Source organism: Schistocerca nitens, chromosome 6, assembly GCF_023898315.1.
Source record: "Schistocerca nitens isolate TAMUIC-IGC-003100 chromosome 6, iqSchNite1.1, whole genome shotgun sequence".
Taxonomy (NCBI): Eukaryota; Metazoa; Arthropoda; class Insecta; order Orthoptera; family Acrididae; genus Schistocerca; species Schistocerca nitens.
The window spans coordinates 151,220,602-151,242,919 of record NC_064619.1 but is presented as its reverse complement, the minus strand read 5'-3'; the positions used below and the strand labels follow the sequence as shown (position 1 = coordinate 151,242,919).

The 22,318-nt window shown below is 45.0% G+C and overlaps 1 pseudogene; it reads right to left on the bottom strand.

Annotated features, from left to right (window-relative positions):
- Positions 1-17,697: 17,697 nt before the first annotated feature.
- Positions 17,698-17,815, bottom strand: LOC126264064 (5S ribosomal RNA; annotated as a pseudogene).
- Positions 17,816-22,318: the final 4,503 nt, after the last annotated feature.

Below are 22,318 nucleotides of genomic sequence, written 5' to 3'. Positions count from 1 at the left end.
CACGAGAAAGAGTGCGAAGAAAATTAGGCAGTGGAGCAGGAGGGGAGGGAACACAGCAAACCGAAGCTCAAGGCGACGTCCAAAATCTTCATGACTGGGTGAAAACTCAGCCGCTTGGGCCTTGCGATTGTGGTGTTTCTGACCGTTTTGCAGATGCCGCTGGTACGTGGGATTTCCCGACGAGGGTCTCCCCCGCTGTTGATTTACGCCAGTCGTTCACCAGCAGCGGGTGTGTTGTCACCGTCAGTCAGGCAGTGGTCTCACCGAACGCCTTCGTTTCCATGTAGTGTCGTAATAAAGTCAGAAGAAAAACTTCAGGAAGTCAAGATCGCTAGTAAAGCACGTATTTCGATAACTGGTTTCTATAAGACTACGTTACCACCTTAGGATATTATGCTCTTCAAAAGGGGGAGATCTTGTGAATTTTCAGAGCTTAAGAAGCGAAGATGGTAACGTTTTCTTATGGAAACCGATTATCGAAATATATGCTTCCGTAGCGATCTTTGCTGTCTGAAGTCTTACTTCTCAGTTTATTACACTGCAGATCACCCCTACTGTGGCATAATGGCAAGAATATATAATAGTTTTGTAGCCTTTTGTGACTTGAGTCTTCGGTTTGTGACTGTGGGGCACACAATCAAGCACATTAGAGATGAATACCCACTTGCGTTCCTACCAGGGGAGTTGGAGCGACCTAACGAAAGGTCACAATACGGCTCTTATATGGTTTAGAAACCTAGATACTGATGTTCAGTTAATTTTGTATTGTATTTTCATACTCATGTATTACTAATGTCATATACCTGTAATTTTAAACAGCATGTGAGCCATACGAATAAATAAATAAATAAACAAACTTGACTTTTGTACACTGTGATGAAAGGGAAGCCATGTATTCTCAAGGATGGTCATCGCTACCGGCTGCACAGGAAATATGGTGAGTATGCGAACTGACTGTGCGCGAAATCCGATTGCTGTAAGTGCCGAAGCCGTTTAAAAATTGCAAATGGCAGAATCAACGCTGAACAGCAACATTCTTATCTACGTGACAAAGCAGATGTGCAGATTAGGAAACGGATGCATAACTGCAGAAAAGCATCCACAAAATAAAAGACAGTATCAGTTCTACAAGCTTTTACAGAGGAATTTCAACACTTGAAAGATACAGGTTTGGATTTCGTCGGAAATATGCCGAATTATGAGAACTGCAAGAACTGCAAGACTACACTGTCTAAAGCAAGATGTGAAGTTACTGGGACGACCCAATATCTGGCAGAGTTCGGCTACTCAACTGAGAGAAGAAATTTTCAAATTAACTGAAGGTAATAGATGTTTGAAAATGGACGATGGGTCCTTCCTGACAAAAGAATTCTGGTGTGTGGTTGTAGAGAAGAAAAAGATACACACACTCTGACAAAAGATTAAAAGTCATATACACTCCTGGAAATGGAAAAAAGAACACATTGACACCGGTGTGTCAGATCCACCATACTTGGTCCGGACACTGCGAGAGGGCTGTACAAGCAATGATCACACGCACGGCACAGCGGACACACCAGGAACCGCGGTGTTGGCCGTCGAATGGCGCTAGCTGCGCAGCATTTGTGCACCGCCGCCGTCAGTGTCAGCCAGTTTGCCGTGGCATACGGAGCTCCATCGCAGTCTTTAACACTGGTAGCATGCCGCGACAGCGTGGACGTGAACCGTATGTGCAGTTGACGGACTTTGAGCGAGGGCGTATAGTGGGCATGCGGGAGGCCGGGTGGACGTACCGCCGAATTGCTCAACACGTGGGGCGTGAGGTCTCCACAGTACATCGATGTTGTCGCCAGTGGTCGGCGGAAGGTGCACGTGCCCGTCGACCTGGGACCGGACCGCAGCGACGCACGGATGCACGCCAAGACCGTAGGATCCTACGCAGTGCCGTAGGGGACCGCACCGCCACTTCCCAGCAAATTAGGGACACTGTTGCTCCTGGGGTATCGGCGAGGACCATTCGCAACCGTCTCCATGAAGCTGGGCTATGGTCCCGCACACCGTTAGGCCGTCTTCCGCTCACGCCCCAACATCGTGCAGCCCGCCTCCAGTGGTGTCGCGACAGGCGTGAATGGAGGGACGAATGGAGACGTGTCGTCTTCAGCGATGAGAGTCGCTTCTGCCTTGGTGCCAATGATGGTCGTATGCGTGTTTGGCGCCGTGCAGGTGAGCGCCACAATCAGGACTGCATACGACCGAGGCACACAGGGCCAACACCCGGCATCATGGTGTGGGGAGCGATCTCCTACACTGGCCGTACACCACTGGTGATCGTCGAGGGGACACTGAATAGTGCACGGTACATCCAAACCGTCATCGAACCCATCGTTCTACCATTCCTAGACCGGCAAGGGAACTTGCTGTTCCAACAGGACAATGCACGTCCGCATGTATCCCGTGCCACCCAACGTGCTCTAGAAGGTGTAAGTCAACTACCCTGGCCAGCAAGATCTCCGGATCTGTCCCCCATTGAGCATGTTTGGGACTGGATGAAGCGTCGTCTCACGCGGTCTGCACGTCCAGCACGAACGCTGGTCCAACTGAGGCGCCAGGTGGAAATGGCATGGCAAGCCGTTCCACAGGACTACATCCAGCATCTCTACGATCGTCTCCATGGGAGAATAGCAGCCTGCATTGCTGCGAAAGGTGGATATACACTGTACTAGTGCCGACATTGTGCATGCTCTGCTGCCTGTGTCTATGAGCCTGTGGTTCTTTCAGTGTGATCATGTGATGTATCTGACCCCAGGAATGTGTCAATAAAGTTTCCCCTTCCTGGGACAATGAATTCACGGTGTTCTTATTTCAATTTCCAGGAGTGTATAAACATACAATCCGCGGGATTTAAGCAGATATTTATATCTTTCTTCCGTAGCAAAAATTGAGTGAGAAATTACAATTCATGAAATAAGACAATAAGTTTAATCATTTGCTGCAGTTATGCTAAGGACGAAAAAGTGTAAAAATAAAAATGCAAAAATAAGAAAAAACATTTAAACGTGCCAGCCAGAGCTAGGACGTTCGGCGGAGCGGTCCTGCTGTTGCCGCTTCTCTGACAGTCGCAAAATCCACGTCCAAAACACGGTTAAACTTCACAACTCAAAAGTCAGTTACGAAAAGCCCTGTTGCTACTAAACAAGATTTCAAGATTTCGAAATCGACTACTGGGCTGGAAAGATTAATCGCCAAAAGTTCAATAAATCACCTTCAATTGTCTGTTAACAAGTCTCGGTGATAGGAATACAGTTACGTCAATAAGAAAGAAGCACATAAAAATCATCAGTCTCAATTTTGCGTGGAAAACAGTGGAATTTCCGCGCGACCGCTACGATCGCAGGTTCGAATCCTGCCCTGGACATGATTGTGTGTGATGTCCTTAGGTTAGTTAGGTTTAAGTAGTTCTAAGTTCTAGGGGACTGATGACCTCAGAAGTTAAGTCCCATAGTGCTCAGAGCAATTTGAACCATTTTGAACAGTGGAATTTACTGACGTAAATTAACCCCAGCCAAATCCCCCTCGTTCACTAGAGCCTATCGCCTACGTAGCTACCGGCTCCATGCTATGCTCCGAGGTCTGTCTTTAGCAAACACGTCCATACTCGCTAATAAGAAACACTCGCCTTGAAGGTGGCTAAGCAAAATAGCACGCCCGCGCCCACGACCTTACACTGGATTCTCGCAGTCTTCTGTACTGCACTCACTAACTTGGTTGATCACGAAGGATCACCTATTCGCGACTTCAGAAGCGCATAACTTCCGCCTCAGAAGGCACAAGACTTCCACATACCACGAGTTCTGTCGTCCGGCTCCTCCACTTTGCGAGTTCCTCAAAGCCCCACGACACTGTTTAAAAATAATCCTTTCAGATAGTCAGGTATCAGGAGCAAAACGTAGGCATGGTCATTGAACATTCCCTCATTCCTGCTCACCGTGCTCTTCTCAGGTGCTGCTTCCTAACAGGACGGACCCTTCCTGCGGCGGCTTTAATGGGAAAATACTCTTCCGGTTGGTCCGCCAAGTAGGCTCAGGCCGACCAATTTAGTAGCGTTAGGAGAAAAAAAAAATAGCCCCTCCCTCTGCAGCAGGAAGCTGGCTGGGGTGACTACAAGGGCGAATACGTCAGCATATACTGGCGGCCAAATAACCATATGTTACAAGTGTAACGTTGGTTTTTGTAGATACGTAAAGCGCTTGTGCTGCCTTAAAAGTGGAAATGCACAATTACTAATTGTTGACTCGGCGCATCCAAGTCAAGAACACTGCACACTGCGAGCGAATAGGTAGTGGCTCTGAGTACTATGGGACTTAACATCTGAGGTCATCAGTCCCCTAGAACTTGGAACTACCTAAACCTAACCAACCTAAGGACATCACACACAACCATGCCCGAGGCAGGGTTCGAACCTGCAACCGTAGCGGTCGCGCGGTTCCAGACTGTAGCGCCTAGAACAGCTCGGCCACCCCGGTCAGCTGAATAGGTATTCTACTGGTAAACGAAATCAGACGTAACATGCGGATACAAATGGCAACGTTTCACATAGCACAAGTTTGTATGGCGAAATTCTCGAGCAATTTTGTTACTGTGAAACATGCTGGAACTACATACCGAAGAACTGTCCCATATTGACGCTGCGAATGATCGCAGTACGAAACGCTGATCTTTACACTACTAAAAATGTATCACTAGCAGCTGTTACACTTCGCACACCTTCCCCGTCTTGCGCTTCTCTCTTTAGTTCCATGCAGTTATCGCTTCCTCCACGACTCTGTTCGTCAGTTCTTCCTCTCCTTCTCTTTACCTTTACCAGCCGTTCAATTCCTTAATTGAATCATTACTATCCTCTCTCTCAAGATACGGACTAGACAATTTTTCTTCCTTTTTATAATCGTGTGTAAGAGGTATCCGTTCTATCCAATTGCTCTCAACAGCTCCATATTCCTCACCCCGCTTCCCAACTCACACACTCTATTCTCCTCCACATCAACATCCTCTGTGCCTCTAGCTTCCTTTCTCTTTTCGTAATGTCCAGGTTTCTTGCCCGTACAAGGCTGTGGCTCATATATACCACTTGGTCAATATTTTCCTCAGGATACCGCACAGTACTTTTCTCTTGTAGCAATACAAATCCTTGGCTATCGCAGTTTCGATTTTGTGTCGTATTTCAGCCCATTCGTGATAACTGAGTCAAGTAGTTACACTTTGCCAACTGCTCTAGTTGTTATCCGCCACTCCCGGCTTTGGCCTTCTCTGCTTTTCCTCCCAGCATCTTGCTGTTGATCTTTTTGTAATTCATTGTCAATCTGAATTCTTTGTCATTGCTATTTAGGTCTTCCACCATTTTATTAAGCACTTTCTTGGAATCTGCCAACATCACCATGTCGTCAGCAAACCTCATTAGCTCCACTCTTTTGTCTCCTACACACACTCGTCTCGTTATATCCATGCCGTCTCCTGTGACTTCTTTCAGGCAGATGTTACGCAGTTAGGTGAAAGGCAAAATCTCTGCCTGACTCGTCTTCCTATTCCTACTCCCTCCGTTAGATCCCCACAACTCTGTAGCTCCTCAACTCGCTACTCAGTGTTCTTTCCCTCCCGTCGCTGGCATTTATTATTATTATTATTATTAGGATATGCATGCCTATACTCGGCCTCACTGTTAAAATGTAATGAATCACAATTAGCTCCCTTTGAGCGACTCTTGAGGTACTTTTGTTGTCTAATGTAGTCGGTCACTAACGGAGTGCTCCTGGTTCTAGTAACGGTGATCTATCGTCTGATATTTCTGGTGTGGGAACGCCCGGAACTGCGTGCACTCAGCTTCACAGGACCACTTCAAATACTGTTTGGGTAACTACTGACACACAGGCCTCGAATGTAGGCCAGACTGAAAAGCTTGCGCCTCAATGGCAACGACACAAAGTTCATTTATGCCTTGCAGTTTGTAAGCGAACGCTGTGTGACTTACGGGTTTATTCTGTGTGAATAGCAAGCACAGCGGTAAATTTGGTTCACCGTCACACTGTGCTATGTCCCAACTGCAGGTAAAGCTCCAAACTCATCCTTAACTGTAGAAATGGCCCCCCAAATGCGCTTAACTGCAGGCTCTGCAGCACGTCGCCCGCAAAGAAGCTAGCGAAGTAAAGAGTGCTATCGACAAATGATATCAAATATAAGTCCATATTTTTAGATTTTCGGAAGGCTTTTGCTACCGTTCCTCACAAGTGGCTTCTAATCAAATTTTGTGCCTACGGAGTATCGTGTTAGTTGTATGACTGGATTCGTGATCTCCTGTTAGAAAAGTCACTGTTCCTAGTAACTGACGGAAGGTCATCGAGTACTACAGAAGTTATATCTGGCGTTTCTCAAGGAAGTGTTATGGGGCCTCTGCTGTTCCTGATCCACATAAACGATTTACGAAACAATCTGAGCAGGCCTCTTAGATTGTTCGCAGATGATGCTGTCATTCACCATCTTGTAAACTGTAAACAATGAAAATTTGAAGTCATGCACATGAGTACTAAAAGGAATCCTCTAAATTTCCATTACACGATAAAGCAGCTAAAGTTACAGGCTGTAAATTCAACTAACTACTTCGGGATTACAATTACGAATAACTTAAATTGGAACGATCACATAGATCATGTAGTGTGGAAAGCAAACCAAAGACTGCGTTTCACTGGCAGAACACTTAGAATGCGCAACGGGTCTAGTGAAGAAATTGCTTGCAGTACGCTTGTCCGCCCTCTTCTGGGCTACTTCTGAGGTGTGGGATTCCGCATCAGATAGGAATGACGAAGAACATCGAAAAAGTTCCAAAAAGGACAGCTCGTTTTGTATAACCGTGAAATAGGGGAGGGAGTGCCAGGGATATGACAGTCATTAAAGGAAAGGTGTTTCCCGTTGCGCCACGACCTTCTCATAAATCAGAGAAATCATAATTCACACAGAAATATGTGTTCCTTTTTTCCGCGTGCTTTTCGGAAGTAGAACGGTAGAGAAATAGACGTAGCTTGAAGATGGTTCGATGAACCCTTCGCCAGACACTTCTACATAAGACGAGAATTTTCACGGGTTCTCTGGCAGATCTTTTTGAAAGGTGTGACGTTTGTAGTTGTATGCTTCTCGCATAGATCTTTTCACAGACGCGCGAATCTCTAATAACCTTTACTTGTCGTTTGTGCATCACCTTTTGAACCTAGAGTGCAACGGCCTCTGTTTCCTCAGCATACTCCGAATTTCGTTATTAAACCACGCGAATTGTAGAGTAGTAAAGTATATATGGATCTATTGGAGTTTGCGGTCTCTCATCTCGGCGCTCAGCCTCGTCAGTAAGACACACCTAGTTTGTAGGGCTTACACAGGGAAAAGACGGTTGGCACTTTATAATAGTTTTCACAGAATAATTCACTCGTCTCGAGTGGTAAGGGGCGATACGTAATAATTACTTGAGACAGCGTGAACTTCTTAGCCATGACTGCTTGTAAACAACCTTTCCTGTGCTTTGCTGGTTTCGGTAAGCAAGGTTACTATCTTCAGATCTCGATAAAAGCTTAATACATATCTCATATACAAGCTCTACAAGTGCTCTTTCTAAAACATTGCTAGGTATGTGAGGGACAAGATGAATGATGAATCAGCAGATCAGGGTTGAAACCACAATATACAGAATAATTCACCAAATGGTCGTGTCCAGTAACATACACTAATGTGTACTTCATTGCAGCCAGGGCATCGCTAGCATTGGCTGCAATGAAGTGCACAGTAGTCACGGGATACGAAGACTTCAGCGAGATCTGAAGGTGGTAACCGTGTTTACCGAAACCGGTAATGGTCAATAAAGGTTGTTTATAACCGATCTTGGCTAAGATGTTCCTCCTCTCTCAAATAATATTTACCGGGTTTCACTGTTTTTTTATTTAGACTGCACGACTTCCTCCCTGACATAAGGGAACGGTTGAGAATGAAACATATCGATCCGAGCCGCGGTATGGTACATTTCTTAACCGGACACTGACCTTATCCCACGCACTTAAACAGCGTGAGTCGGAGGCTGACATCTACATGCACATGCGGGGAAGAAGGTTCCCCAGAACACAATGTCTTTTTCTGCGGGCAATACGCGAACAACAGACATACACTACACTTAGACTACACAGATACAGGCATAGATATATACACATCATTAAGAGACGAAGAACAATGGGCACAATTAAACGTGTTGACAAACAGTATTTCAAAAACAACACATGAAGAGTACATGAGGACACGACATAACAGACATGCCTATGTGCAACTAACAACCATCTCCAGAGGGTGGACAGCGATACCCACAATGACAGAGAAAACGGTGACAATGAGGAGGAACAGGACGAGGAAGCCGAGATGTGACAGTAAATAAGCATAAGGTGCTGGCGATCTAGCGAAGAAACCACCAAATTCTGTACACGGATGGACACCTAAAGTTAATACATAGGATTAGTAATAAATAGGATAAGCAATACTAATTCTCTACTAATAACCATTTGTGTGTGTGTGTGTGTGTGTGTGTGTGTGTGTGTGTGTTTGTGGGGCCCTATGCCCTATCATCTTTTTATAGTATTCTTAAAAACAACAAAATTTTATTCATATTTCAACCTTAAATTATTATTTTGAAAAGTATGATTCTTTGTAAAAGTTGTAGATAAAACAAAAGAAAAGAAAACTGCAAAAAAATGAAAAACAAAAATTGTAAGATGTACGACCTGTTTTAAAACATCACGTAACAGGTCTATAATTTGGCAATAAATAAATATAGTTTCACTGTTACTGGACTCGTCTGGCTGAAATGTTCACGTAAAGAAAATAAAAATAGAAGACAACATAAACAAGTTACTTTACTGTCCCAAGCGGCCACGCGGTATATAAGCTCCTGTTCTCTTGTCAACCGAAGCAGTGCTTTTCCGTCCACACTGACACTTCCAGAGGTTTTGTTCTCTCGAAACCTCGATTAGCTGGGTGTGGAAAGTATCGATTAAGGATGCTTAAAAGTTGGTTGAAGTAGGCAGTGGAAAAGTGGGGAGATTGTAAAAGCCACAAGCCGTCGGTAAGCGATTTCCGTAATGGTGGTGGGTGGGTGGGTGACAGCGCGTGCAGGGTACTGCCGGCGGGCGGGCGGGCGGAAGCACTTGTGCGGGTGGCGCTGCTGCTGCTGCTGCCGCACTGCGGCACCGTCCCGCGCATCCCTGGGGATCCCGGCGCGGCCCGGCGCGGCCTGCCCTGCCCCCGGCCTGCCCGCCTGCCGACGCCGCCCGCGCCCGCGCCCCGCTATTTGGGAGCCTGTGCCTACTGTTTACGGCCCCTCACCTCGGCCAGCCTCCACGCTGCCCAACGTAAGGCGACGACAATCAGCCGCGCGGCACCAAATTGGATGGCACTCGCGAGGAGGCGCCGGCCTCTCCTCTGTGAAGGCGGGACGTGAGCAGAAAGAAGCGGAGGCGCTCGCCGCTACCTGCTGGCTGATCGCCGGCCGCTGCTGACGGCGCCGCTCCCCGAGTAGAGTGGAGTGGAGTGCTCTCACGGGCGCGGCGCACTGGGCAAAACACCGCGCACGAGACGCGCGCCGGCCTCTCCGCTCACCGCGTTCTCGCGGAATACGACCCGACGCGAACACGAAAGAAACAGCACTGTTATCATCCCGTTGTGAGGTCCTCTACGACTGCTATAATCTGCTTCCTCTCTTCTTCCTCTGCTGTGCTGCTTGCTGCTGCTGCTACTACTACTACGCGTTAACAAGTATTAAATTTGTGAATGGTCTCAAAATAACAGTCAGCGAAAATACGGTAACAAATTATATTTACTCGGTACGAATTAATTACAAAAACGAGCGCTCTCCTCAATTTGTGTCTGCTCTAGCAGACTGCCACATAACAACAGAGAAACTCGTATTTATTACATATCGTGAGAGGCAAATGAAAATGACTCTGCAGCGGAGAAATATTTCGCTCCAGTGGCGCTTAATCGATTAAAAAAAAAAAAACGAAAAAATTGGAAGTACAGCGATACTTTAAGCGATGGAACCAAAAGGAACTCCGTTATGTTGCAGCCGGATAGGTGCCTGATAAGACAAGAAGCGAAAGTAAATGGCACAGTCAAAAATAAAGGCAATATTAAACCCGAGGTTAGTTAAAATATCAAGGCAGAAAATAAGTATACGCTAACAAGGGGACGGTACGAACTTTCCTTCACCGATTTTATTCATGCTGACAGGATGTGGAGGGCACGACCACGGCTTCATCATATATACGGGAAGATGCACCTGTTAACAGAATTTCGAGAAAACCGAGTTCGAAAATTTTACGGTCGTATTTTGTATGGTCACTAGCAGCCGAGAGTGTTAAGTGGTTAGTTTCAGGAGCGCGAGGCCTATAGACCGCATATACCTGCCTGCCTTTCCTTCTTTTCTTCTCACGTAATCATTATGACTGTGTAAACTGCCATTACTGAATGATTTATTTATTTTCATAATTTTTATCCTGAAAATGAGGAAAATATTTCTCGTAATGAGACTGAAAAAATGGGTATACAAGAACTTTCAATCACTTCAGTATACTTATGTTATTTATATTATTTTATCTACGTGTCTGGCAAATATAATGTGGAAACTATGGAGCACTGCACCATTCGGTATAATACTGATCGTGGAAAAACGGGAAACAACAAACGCCGAATTTTTGCATGTTGTTGTTGTGGTCTTCAGTCCAGAGACTGTTTTGATGCAGCTCACCATGCTACTCTATCCAGTGCAAGCTTCTTCATCTCCCAGTACCCACTGCAACCTACATCCTTCTGAATCTGCTTAGTGTATTCATCTCTTGGTCTCCCTCTACGATTTTTACCCTCCACGCTGCCCTCCAATACTAAATTTATGATCCCTTGATGCCTCAGAACTTGTCCTACCAACTGGTCCCTTCTTCTTGTCAAGTTGTGCCACAAGCTCCTCTTCTCCCCCATTCTGTTCAATACCTCTTCATTAGTCATGTGATCTACCCAGCTAATCTTCAGCATTCTTCTGTAGCACCACATTTCGAAAGCTTCTATTGTCTTCTTGTCTAAACTATTTACCGTCCACGTTTCACTTCCATATATGGCTACACTCCATACAAATACTTTCAGAAACGACTTCCTGACACTTAAATCTATACTCGATGTTAACAAATTTCTCCTCTTCAGAATCGCATTCGTTGCCATTGCCAGTCTACGTTTTATATCTTCTCTACTTCGACCATCATCAGTTATTTTGCTCCCCAAATAGGAAAACTCCTAAACTACTTTAAGTGTCTCATTTCCTAATCTAATACCCTCAACATCACCCGACTTAATTCGACCTCATTCCATTATCCTCGTTTTGCTTTTGTTGATGTTCATCTTATATCCTCCCTTCAAGACACCATCCATTCCATTCAACTGCTCTTCCAAGTCCTTTGCTGTCTCTGACAGAATTACAGTGTCTTCGGCGAACCTCAAAGTTGTTATTTCTTCTCCATGGATTTTAATTCCTACACCGAATTTTTCTTTTGTTTCCTTTACTGCTTGCTCAATATACAGATTGAATAACATCGGGGATAGGCTACAACCCTGTCTCACTCCCTTCCCAACCACTGCTTCCCTTTCATGCCCCTCGACTCTTATAACTGCCATCTGGCTTCTGTACATATTGTAAATAGCGTTTCGCTCCCTGTATTTTACCCCCGCCACCTTCAAAATTCGAAAGAGAGTATTCCAGTCAAAAGCCTTCTCCAAGTCTACAAATGCTAGAAACGTAGGTTTACCTTTCCTTAATCTATTTTCTAACATAAGTCGTAAGGTTAGTATTGCCTCAGGTGTTCCAACATTTCTACGGAATCCAAACTGATCTTCCCCGGAGGTCGGCTTCTACCAGTTTTTCCATTCGTCTGTAAAGAATTCGTGTCAGTATTTTGCAGCCGTGCCTTATTAAATTGACAGTTCGGTAATTTTCACATCGGTCAGCACCTGCATTCTTTGGGAATGGAATTATTATATTCTTCTTAAAGTCTGAGGGTATTTCGCCTGTCTCATACATTTTGCTCACCAGATGGTAGAGTTTTGTCAGGACTGGCTCTCCTAAGGCTGTCAGTAGTTCTAATGGAATGTTGTCTACTCCCGAGGCCTTGTTTCGACTTAGGTCTTTCAGTGCTCTGTCCAACTCTTCACGCAGTATCATATCTCCCATTTCATCTTCATCTACCTCCTCTTCCATTTCCATAATATTGTCCTTAAGAACATCGCCCTTGTATAGACCCTCTATATACTCCTTCCACCTTTCTGCTTTCCCTTCTTTGCTTAGAACTGGGTTTCCATCTGAGCTCTTGATATTCATACAAGTGGATCTTTTTCCTCCAAAGGTCTCTTTAATTTTCCTGTAGTCTGTATCTATCTTACCCCTAGTGATATATGCCTCTACATCCTTGCATTTGTCCTCTAGCCACTCCTGCTTAGCCATTTGGCACTTCCCGTCGATCTCATTTTTGAAGCGTTTGTATTCCTTTTTGTCTGCCTCATTTTCTGCAAGCGCATACTTGTGACTGGCTCAAAAATGGTTAAAATGGCTCTGAGCACTTTGGGACTTAACATCTGAGGTCATCAGTCCCCTAGAACTTAGAACTACTTAAATCTAACCTAACCTAAGGACATCACACACATCCATGCCCGAGGCAGGATTCGAACCTGCGACGTAGCGGTCGCGCGGTTCCAGACTGAAGCACCTAGAACTGCTCGGCCACCTGGCCGGCCATGTGATTGTGCATCGAAATCGCGGTTTCCAGCATTTTCTGTGATGGGCAGTCCTCCTGTTCATTAAAAAGCGTCAGTTCGGCGCCAGTCTTATTATATTTTATGGGCCAGTTTTATTTTGACCACCCTGTATAGAAATACGCTCGCTTCTTAACGATTTCCGAGATGCAACTGTTTGAATCTACCAACAACTGCGAATGACCATAAATTAAAAGCCTTATTTGTTGTAGGCCTATTTTAACATGTATATTTTAACTCGTGTAGGCCTATTTTAGCTCTATGAAACCCACAATTCGGGACCGGGGGGGAAGAGAGGGAGGGTGTGGTCGTTGTTGAATGGCCGCTAAGGTTCAAATGGTTCAAATGGCTCGGAGCACTATGGGACTCAACTTCTGAGGTCATCATCCCCTAGAACGTTTTTTTTAAAAAAAAAATCTTTATTTACCATCAACAATAATAATTATACATTCAAACCCACTTTCTTAATTGATTAGTGGGTCATTACTTGCAACTGTTATTTACAATTAGCAGCTGATTACAATATTTACAGTAAGTTGTGAGCTACAGCTAATCTACATTCAATGGGCAGCTATGCAATTGTTTATTTTAATTTAATCTTATAACTAGACCTACATTCTACTTCCTGCAGCGTCACAGATGTGCCAGCGATGTATAAACCTACTTAATTGCCTTGCCCATCGAGCTAATCCCGATGGGCGTGCCCCTGACACTGGGCAGGCCAGGATGTTAATCGCTGCAGGTTTCTAAATTAAGATTTCTAATCTAATTCCTACTAACTAGTTCTAACCTACGTCATTTCCAGTGTATTGTCAATTCCGGGTTGTTCATATTCCCCCCCCACCCCCCCCCCCCCACCCCTAGTCCCGTGCGTGGCGGATTCCAGACTAAGGGTCGGCCTATCCACGCACAGGCGGAATGGGAGTGGGCACATTAGTCATAATCTGTACTATTCAGTCTTGTTCCCTCATGTACTCCCTCAACACCTTCTGTGATACCTCGTTGGCAAGTGTGTTTATTATTTGGAAGGTGTCTTCTTGTCTTATTAGGTTGTAAGTGTCGTGGTTTGGTAGTTGGTCCCGTAGTGTAGAGGCAACATCATTGAAGAGGGGGCACTCGTAAATCACATGATCGGGAGTGCCCTCCGGTTCACCACATTCACACGCAGGTGTGGCCCTTTTCCCGAACCGGCATAAGTATGCCGGGTAAGGTCCATGTCCAGTGAGGAAATGGATCAGCCCTCTGGTGGGTTCAAAGTACTTCATTCTTAGCCGTTCCCCAATGCTTGGTATTATCTCATGCGTCCTGCGCCCTGTTTCATCCGCGTCCCACAGTTCTTGCCATAATTGTACACCTCTTTGACGAATCTCACCCTTGTCCCTTGCCCCAGTACCTAAGATCTCCTCTATTTTTGTTATATTTCCCTTTTTTGTCCAGAACCATGCAGCTTGCTCCCTAATTTTGATGTCCAGGGGGCAAAGCCCCATTATGACTAGTAGTGCTCCCCCCGGTGTAGTTCTGTAAGCACCTACCGATCTAAGGATCATGTTCCTTTGAACCCTTCTTACTGTCATGGCGGGCACCACCCTCGTGAGCCTGTGTGCCCAGACTCCCGATCCGTAACCCACTATCGATGTTAATATACTGTTATGATAAAGTTTTATAAGGTGTGGTGGGAGATGAAATCTTCTGTGTCCTATAGATATGAGGTTATTCAATGTTTGAAGGGCTTTCTGGGTTACGGTTTCGATGTGCTTCCCGAAATTCCACTTCTCATCAATGATGATGCCCAGGTATCGTGCGTCACGTCTCCGAAGAATCGGCGAGCGGTTGATTCGTACAGTCGGGTTACGGATTAGTTGTCCTTTCAGTAGTAAATAAGTGGACTTACTTGGTGACACCGTCATTTTGGTGTTTTGGCACCATAGTTGTAGCTTGTCTAAGGCACTCTCTATCTTAGGTTCAATGTCTTCGCGGCTACGGCCGCCAACCAGCAGGAGGAGGTCATCTGCATAGGCTATCACCTCTAGCACTTCTTCACTTTGTTGTAGGGTGTCTAGTAAAGGCTCCATATGGATGTCCCAAAACAGGGGCCCTAGCACGGAACCCTGAGGACAGCCCTTTGTTATAACTTTTCCAATTCGCTTGCTAGAAGATGATAGCCAGACCTCCCTTTCCTCACAATAGCTCCTCAGACAACCATATAGCGGCCCTGGACACTCTTTCTCCCGCAAGCAGGAGAAGAGCGAAGGCCACCACAGGTTGTCGAAGGCGCCACTGATGTCAACCACGATGCCCACCACGTACTTATGCGGGGTAGAGCCACAGACCTCAGCAGCCAGGGCGATTGCATCAGATGTCGATCGCCCAGGCCTAAAGCCGAATTGCCTGTCGCTCACCCCACACAGCACTCTATGTGCAGCCAGTCTGTCAGCTAGTAGCTTTTCTAATATTTTCCCTAGTATGTTGATTAAACAGATTGGTCTATAGGATTTTACGTTTGTAGGATCTTTGTCTAACCCTTTCCGAATAATGACTACGTTTTCGGACTTCCACACCCTTGGAATTTTTTGCTGTGTCAAGCACTCATTGTACAAGTGAGTGAGTGGTGCAATTAGCTGGGGAGCTAGGAATTGCACCACCTCAGCTACAATGCCGCCTGGCCCGGGAGCTTTACCCATCTTCAGTGATTTTATGTAGGCAGCCACCTCTTCCTCCGAGAAAGGGTAGACTGCCGTATTGTTGGTGTATTCATTAAGGTTGTCTCGTCTTAGTTGTTGTTGCTGGTCAGATTCCCCATAGAACTACTTAAACCTAACTAACCTAAGGACATCACACACATCCATGCCCGAGGCAGGATTCGAACCTATGACCGTAGCGGTCTCGCGGTTCCAGACTGTAGCGCCTAGAACCGCACGGCCACGCCGGCCGGCGGCCGCTAAGGAAACTGGAATTTTGTCCTGGAGATTGTTGTTCGTAGGATTAGTTAAACATTCTGTACAATGGCGTTTTAAACTTTGTATCGCCATAAAAGAAGAATCTAGGCATAAAAGATCACTAACAAAAAAATTGTACATGAGTTGCAAAAGACACTGCCACTGCCGATATGAGTACCTACGTCCTTCATTTACTCCCAAATAATTCATCCCACTGATATTTTTAAAACAGTTGTGTTATGTGAGTTTCACCCCTGTTAGATCCAAAACATTTAATGGAACAACATTCATCTTCATCACAGTTTCTATTATAACACATTTAATAATTTTATACGATTATTGCCATACATCTTAACCAGAACTAGAAATTTAACATTAACAGGCGCAATCGCCTTACAGAGAGATCATAATCTGGAATACCGTGCCTTCGTTAATTTCTTTGTTTTGGCTGGTTTATTGCGATCAGAAACTCATTCAAAATTGGATATGTCGGCATGGAATCGCCCGCCTTCTCTTCACTAGTAAAAAATTAGAGATCGAACTGAAACTGGAGCTTGAGAATGATCCACATGAAGGAGATTCCAAAACGGCAAACACAGATGGAATCGACGCGAGAGTACGCAACGTGGTCTCGAACGGTCGACAATTAAAGGTTAGTGAAACAGTTGCACCGAAAGTGTAACAGAAAACCAGTGCGGCGCATTTTACACGATTAATTACAGATAACTTTGAGGGAGCTCTACCAGGAAATGATGATACATTTGTTGAACTGTGACCACCAGCACATAGGGAAACTAATTTCTCTGCAGTGTTAGCATCATTTTAAAAAGGATACAACAGATTGTCGTTTTCTGAGGCGCAAAGGGAATTCTTCTTACTGATTAACTAGTAAAACATTAATTCGCGAATACTGAACGCAGGGTTCTTGACGAAGTGGATGAAAAAATAATTGAGGTCTTTACGTTTCAAAAGAAATTCAACTTTCGTCAAAACTATGAACCTGCCCACAAGCGAGTTGTAGCTACGGGAAAATTAGCCAATGGGAAGTACACTATAGGTTCTGATGAGTTTGCGAGTATAAAAATGTGTGACATAAATGGCCGCCGTATCTTTTGACTGCATTGACTTAGAAGTTTACATTTGTTACACCGCCAATGAAACGTAGACCTTAATATGTGACATAAACTTGAACTTGATACGTCTACCCGTTCCTGAGGAAATGGGTTTTCAACAGTCGGACAGACAGACAGTCATTGGGATCGCAGTGACCCGTGTGTCGCCACACAGCGAACTCATTCAGAACATCAAGGATACGTAAACCTAGCGACCTCAACTGACATACGTATCACAATGAACAAAATCGCATGCCTTCAAGACACGAGGCGCTCCTGAGAGATCAAGTATCTGGGCAGTAAAAACGGCTTACAGTTTCGAGACAACAAGGTTGACTGCCGTCGCCTACTCTTGCCTTGCTGACATAACTGCCACTGAATTTCACTTCCGGCGCCAGAATTCGAAACTACCACCAAGTCAAGTGTCGCCCATCGAGAGACAAAGGATGCAGGTTAAGAGACGGGAGACTGATCACGGTTTAACGTTCCGTCGACAGCAACGTCCATCACCTACAGAGTGTAAGCGATACATGTGGAGTCTGTACTGAAACCATATACTGACAAATGCTTCAAAACTACACAGAAAAACTAATCTTCGCCTGAACAGTTTCATAAAGGCCCAACGATACCGACCGGCCGCCATGTCATCCTCACCCCAGCCGTCACTGAATGCGGATTAGGGGGGGGGGGGGCATGGGGTCAGCACACCGCTCTCCCGGCCGTATGTCAGTTTACGAGACCGGAGCCGCTACTCTTCAATCAAGCAGCTCCTCAGTTTGCCTCACAAAGGCTGAGTGTACCCCGCTTGCTAACAGCGCTCGGCAGACGAGATGGTCACTCATCCAAGTGCTAGCCTAGCCCGACAGCGCTTAACTTCGGTGATCTGACGGGAACCGGTGTTACCACTGCGGCAAGGCTGTTGGCTCAGAACTGATTTTAAAATTGCTTAGAAGAAATAATTCCATACAATTCAATCTCTTGGAACAAGCACGCAGTAAAGTAGGTTTAAGACTCGTCGCATGGAAAACAAATTTTCCTTTTAATATAAAAAACAACAGCAACGTTACATTGGTAAAATTGAAAAGGTTAAATAGTTGAAGCATCCAGAAGAGATAGTTGAAGAAAATATATTAAAATGTACCATACATGAAAAGATACATAAAATCTTAACAGTACAGGTAATAACGAAGAATAAAAGTTGCATATCCAGAACTGAAAAAATAAAATTACAACACAGTTATGAAATCAGAATGGGTCTACACAAACTAATACGCAGCACTGAATTATAAATTAGACAATGCAGAAATGTTACAGAGGAGAACACGAGAAAAATTTTAGGTCCACTAAGAGGCAATGTAGTCTAGAAATTAAGAAACAAAGATGAAATATATCGAAACATAAACAATACCAGAACGAATAAGTAAAAGAAGGGTAACGTTTCCGGACATTTAGACAGAATAACCGATAAAAGGCTAACGAAAGACAGCTCCATGCATTTCTGGATCCATGTTAAAAAAAGGTGTTGAAGTACAAAACATGACGACGAAGAAGCAGAAGTAAGTGTTTGTAGGTGGCATTTGTTAAAATTACACGGATTTCAAGGTAAAAGCAGTTAGAAAGAGAAGTGAAGTGGACTTAAAGAAAGGAAAACGACACAGGGAAATGGTGAACAAATACCGGAGGAGAAGCAAACAGCAAATGAGAAGGAAATGAAGTTGGTCCTTAGACGGCCACAACGAAGGAAAAAGAACCTGAATCTATGTCATGCCTTCCCAGCTTTTCTGACATTATATTCGCTCAAAGCGTAAAGTAGGCACCAACTCAAACAAAACTAAAAAATTTTCAGTTTTCTCTACAGGGACTAAAATGTATGAGCACCAATCAAATGGAGGAAGTGATTAATGCAGTGGCAGTGGACTAGCATTCCGGACTAGCAGATCTTATATATATCTGTCCGTCCAACCAACTTTAGATTTTCCTTGGTTATCTTAAGTCGTTCACGATAGATGCCCTTATAGTTTCCTCAACAAAGTCGCAAAGGATTCCTTTACGCACGTAACTCCAACCTGCGAGTGCTACGTATTTATTAATCTTGCTCAACGAAATGTTAGGTGAATCACGCAAAAACAACAACAACTACAACACACACACAAAATTTTAATTTTTGTCTGAGGCAACTGACGACAGTGCCCCACAAATCATTCTCCACAGCCTGGTTCCGACCGAGGTTGCCGGGAAGTTTATCTCGGTTATCAGGCGAATGGCAGAACTAGAAGTCACCTACCAAATATGCCAACTGAGAGCCCCTTTGACGAACACTATATGATACCGTTTCCACTAACAGATAGACGGAGCCACGAAGAAAGTTTGTTTATACAAATGATTACCGCTACAGCGGACGAGAGTCCAGCTGTACGACGCAGGCTCCAAATTAAATTTAAAAAAAAGTCTCTTATTGTTTTCCCCTTCACCTTCTGGCAACAACGAAATCCTTACCTGGCATATTATCATCTCAGGGAAGTTTCTAGACATTTTACGCTACTGCTGAAACACAAGACTTAGGCGAATGTAGAAGGATCAGGGGGTGCGTTCCATCCAATACCGTCTCAGTAAAATTATGAGATAGGATCACTTAAAATGATTAGCAGATTGCACTGAAATGTATGGTGTTGTGACTCGAAGACTGGTTTGATACAGCTCTTCATGCTACCCTATCATGCCTAAGCCTCTTCCTCTTTACGTAACTACTGCAACCTACATACATTTGAACGTGTAGTCAAGATTTGGTGTCCCTCTACAATTTTTAATTCCACGTTTCCTTCCACTATCAAACTGACGAGTCTCTGGGGTCTCAGGAAAGGTCGTATCAACCGGTCCCTTCTTTTAGTGAAATTGTGATAGAATGTTTTTCCCAATGCAATACAGAACTTCTTAATTTATGCAAGAAATTTCTCAGAGTGCGTTTAGAGCACCGCATTATAAGGCAGTTGGACTGTAGGAACACCGCAAAAGAAGACAATCCAAGCGTTTGAGACGTGGTGATATAGAAGGACGATAAAATAAAGAAATACGGAGGTTCTCTGCAGAATCGACAAAAAAAGAAACATGTGGAAAACGCTGATAAGTAGTCGGGAGAGGATGATAGGACACGTGTCGAGACATTACGGGATAACTTTCATGGCATTAGAGGGAACTGTAGACGGTAAAAACTGTGGAAGACAGACTGGAATACATCCAGCAATAACATTAAGGACGCAGGGTACAAATGGAACGTTGAGATGATGAGATTGGCACAGGAGAGGAATTGATGGAGGGCCGCATCTCTAATTTAAATATTTTCCACTCCATCAGGGCGTCTGTTACGGCAACGTGTGTAGAATATTTGAACTGCAAACAGCATTAGTTGGAACTTATTCTTTTATTAACAATGCGTTTCACATTCGTAGGGCATCTTCAGATTATCTCAGAATTTTCCTCTGACAACATATCAAAAAGCGTAAGATGGCTCTGTGAAAGATTGAAGCACGCCTCGTATCAGATGGACCGCAGAGACATTGAACATAATACACAGATGTGCCGCCGTAACTTTACGGTAAGCGCGTAAAGTCTGCATTTTATCTCTTCTCTACTTCGGCAATCGTCGGTTATTTTGCTGCTCAAATGATGAAACTCATCTTATACTTGTCTCATTGACTTACCCTCAGCATCGCCCGATGTCGTTCGGCTACACTTCATTACCCTCGTTTTACTTTTGTCGATATTCATCTTATACCCTGTTCTGAAGACGCTTTCCGTCCCGTTCAACTGCGGTTTCAGGTTGTTTGCCGTTTCTGACGAACTACATCACCATCGGCAAACCTGAAAATTTTAATTACTGCGTTTTCCAGATTTCTGCTAAGTTGCCTGCACAGTTTGCACAGTGGGTGAGATACACGGTTTGAGGCAGCGGGGCGGCGGCAGTGACGGCAGGTGGGGCCAGGCCGGACCGTGGCGTCTTCATCTGCGCGTTGCCCGCCCGGTGATAAATCTGCGCCGCTAAGCGCCCGCCGGCCATTCTTCTCGCGCGAGCACGCACGGCCGGCCCCGATAAGCACGGCCGGTCCGAGCCGCGCCGCCTACATCCCACCGTCGCCCAAGTACGTGGCACGTGCGGCACTGCGCTGGCGCCTCCGCTTTAAACGAAGTACGACGGTGAAGCAGATGGGATGACCTAATCGGTAGTTGTTTAAGAATGCAGAGCCTCGCGGCGGTGAAATTGAAAAAAAAAAGTTCTCAAGCTTCCAGTAACGTCAAATGACTACAATTACACGAGCTTTCGTTCAAGCACTCCTTGGCCATTGTCAAGTGGTATGAGAGAGTTCAAGCGAGAATGACAGTAAGACCACCGACGAGGAGCAGGACAAAAAACTTGCTTTCTTGCCCTTCTGTGCCTCCGTGTCGGGCAAGATAAGTCGCCCGCTGAAAAGACACAAGATCACATCGATCTTCAGGGCTCCAACAAAAATCCGTCAGTTACTGGGACCAGTTAAAGATGCAGCAGGTCTCTGAAAATCTTGAGTCTACAATATACCTTGCGAGTGTCGCCAGTCTTACATCGGACAAACAGTACGCATTGTGGAACGACGCAAGGAGGAACATGGGAGGTTTTATCGCCTATGCAACCCGGAGAAATAAGCCTTGGTTGAGCAAGCTGTAGAGTACGGTTACCGGATAAAATCTGGCGAAACCTCTGTCGTGCCTTGCACTAACGCCTTCTGTGTAATTAAAACGCCATTGACATAAAATCACCGACAACACCCATAACAGGGACGGCAGCCTGCAACTCAGCGCGGCGTGGGATATAGTGATGGTGAAGTTAAAGCGGGCACATCGAACACCGAGTCAAGGTACGCCCACATATGGCGATAGTGCGAGCGCTAGGCCCACGAGAAAGACAGGCCGCGGTGCGTACGTCACAAAGGTAGGCCTGACACACTCTCTCTCTCTCTCTCTTGTTAGCTCACTCAGCTCAGCAAACTACCCTTCTGTATCTGTCTGGTCGTAATTGCGTGTTTACGTATAAATGAGAGTTGCCTCTTCTACTGTTAATCCGCTATTAAGGAGTCTTATTGTTTATTAGTCCTACAACGATCGAAAGTCCATATGCCTATTAAAAATTTGTTTCGACTGTACTGGATATAATAAAATCTTATCGGTAGGATGAAACACTACATCTTGTATGAAATGAGGACTGTAAGCAGTAGAGACTATATGCTATAAACGAGCTGTTATACCATTTATGCAGGGCATAGCTCTTTAAATCACAGCTACTGCAATGTTGTCTGTCTTGTTGTAGTACTAGTAATCAGTAAGACTCCGTAAAAGCAAATCTCAGTAGAATATGCAATTCTCGTTAGTACGTAAACACCCACTCACGAGTTAACACCA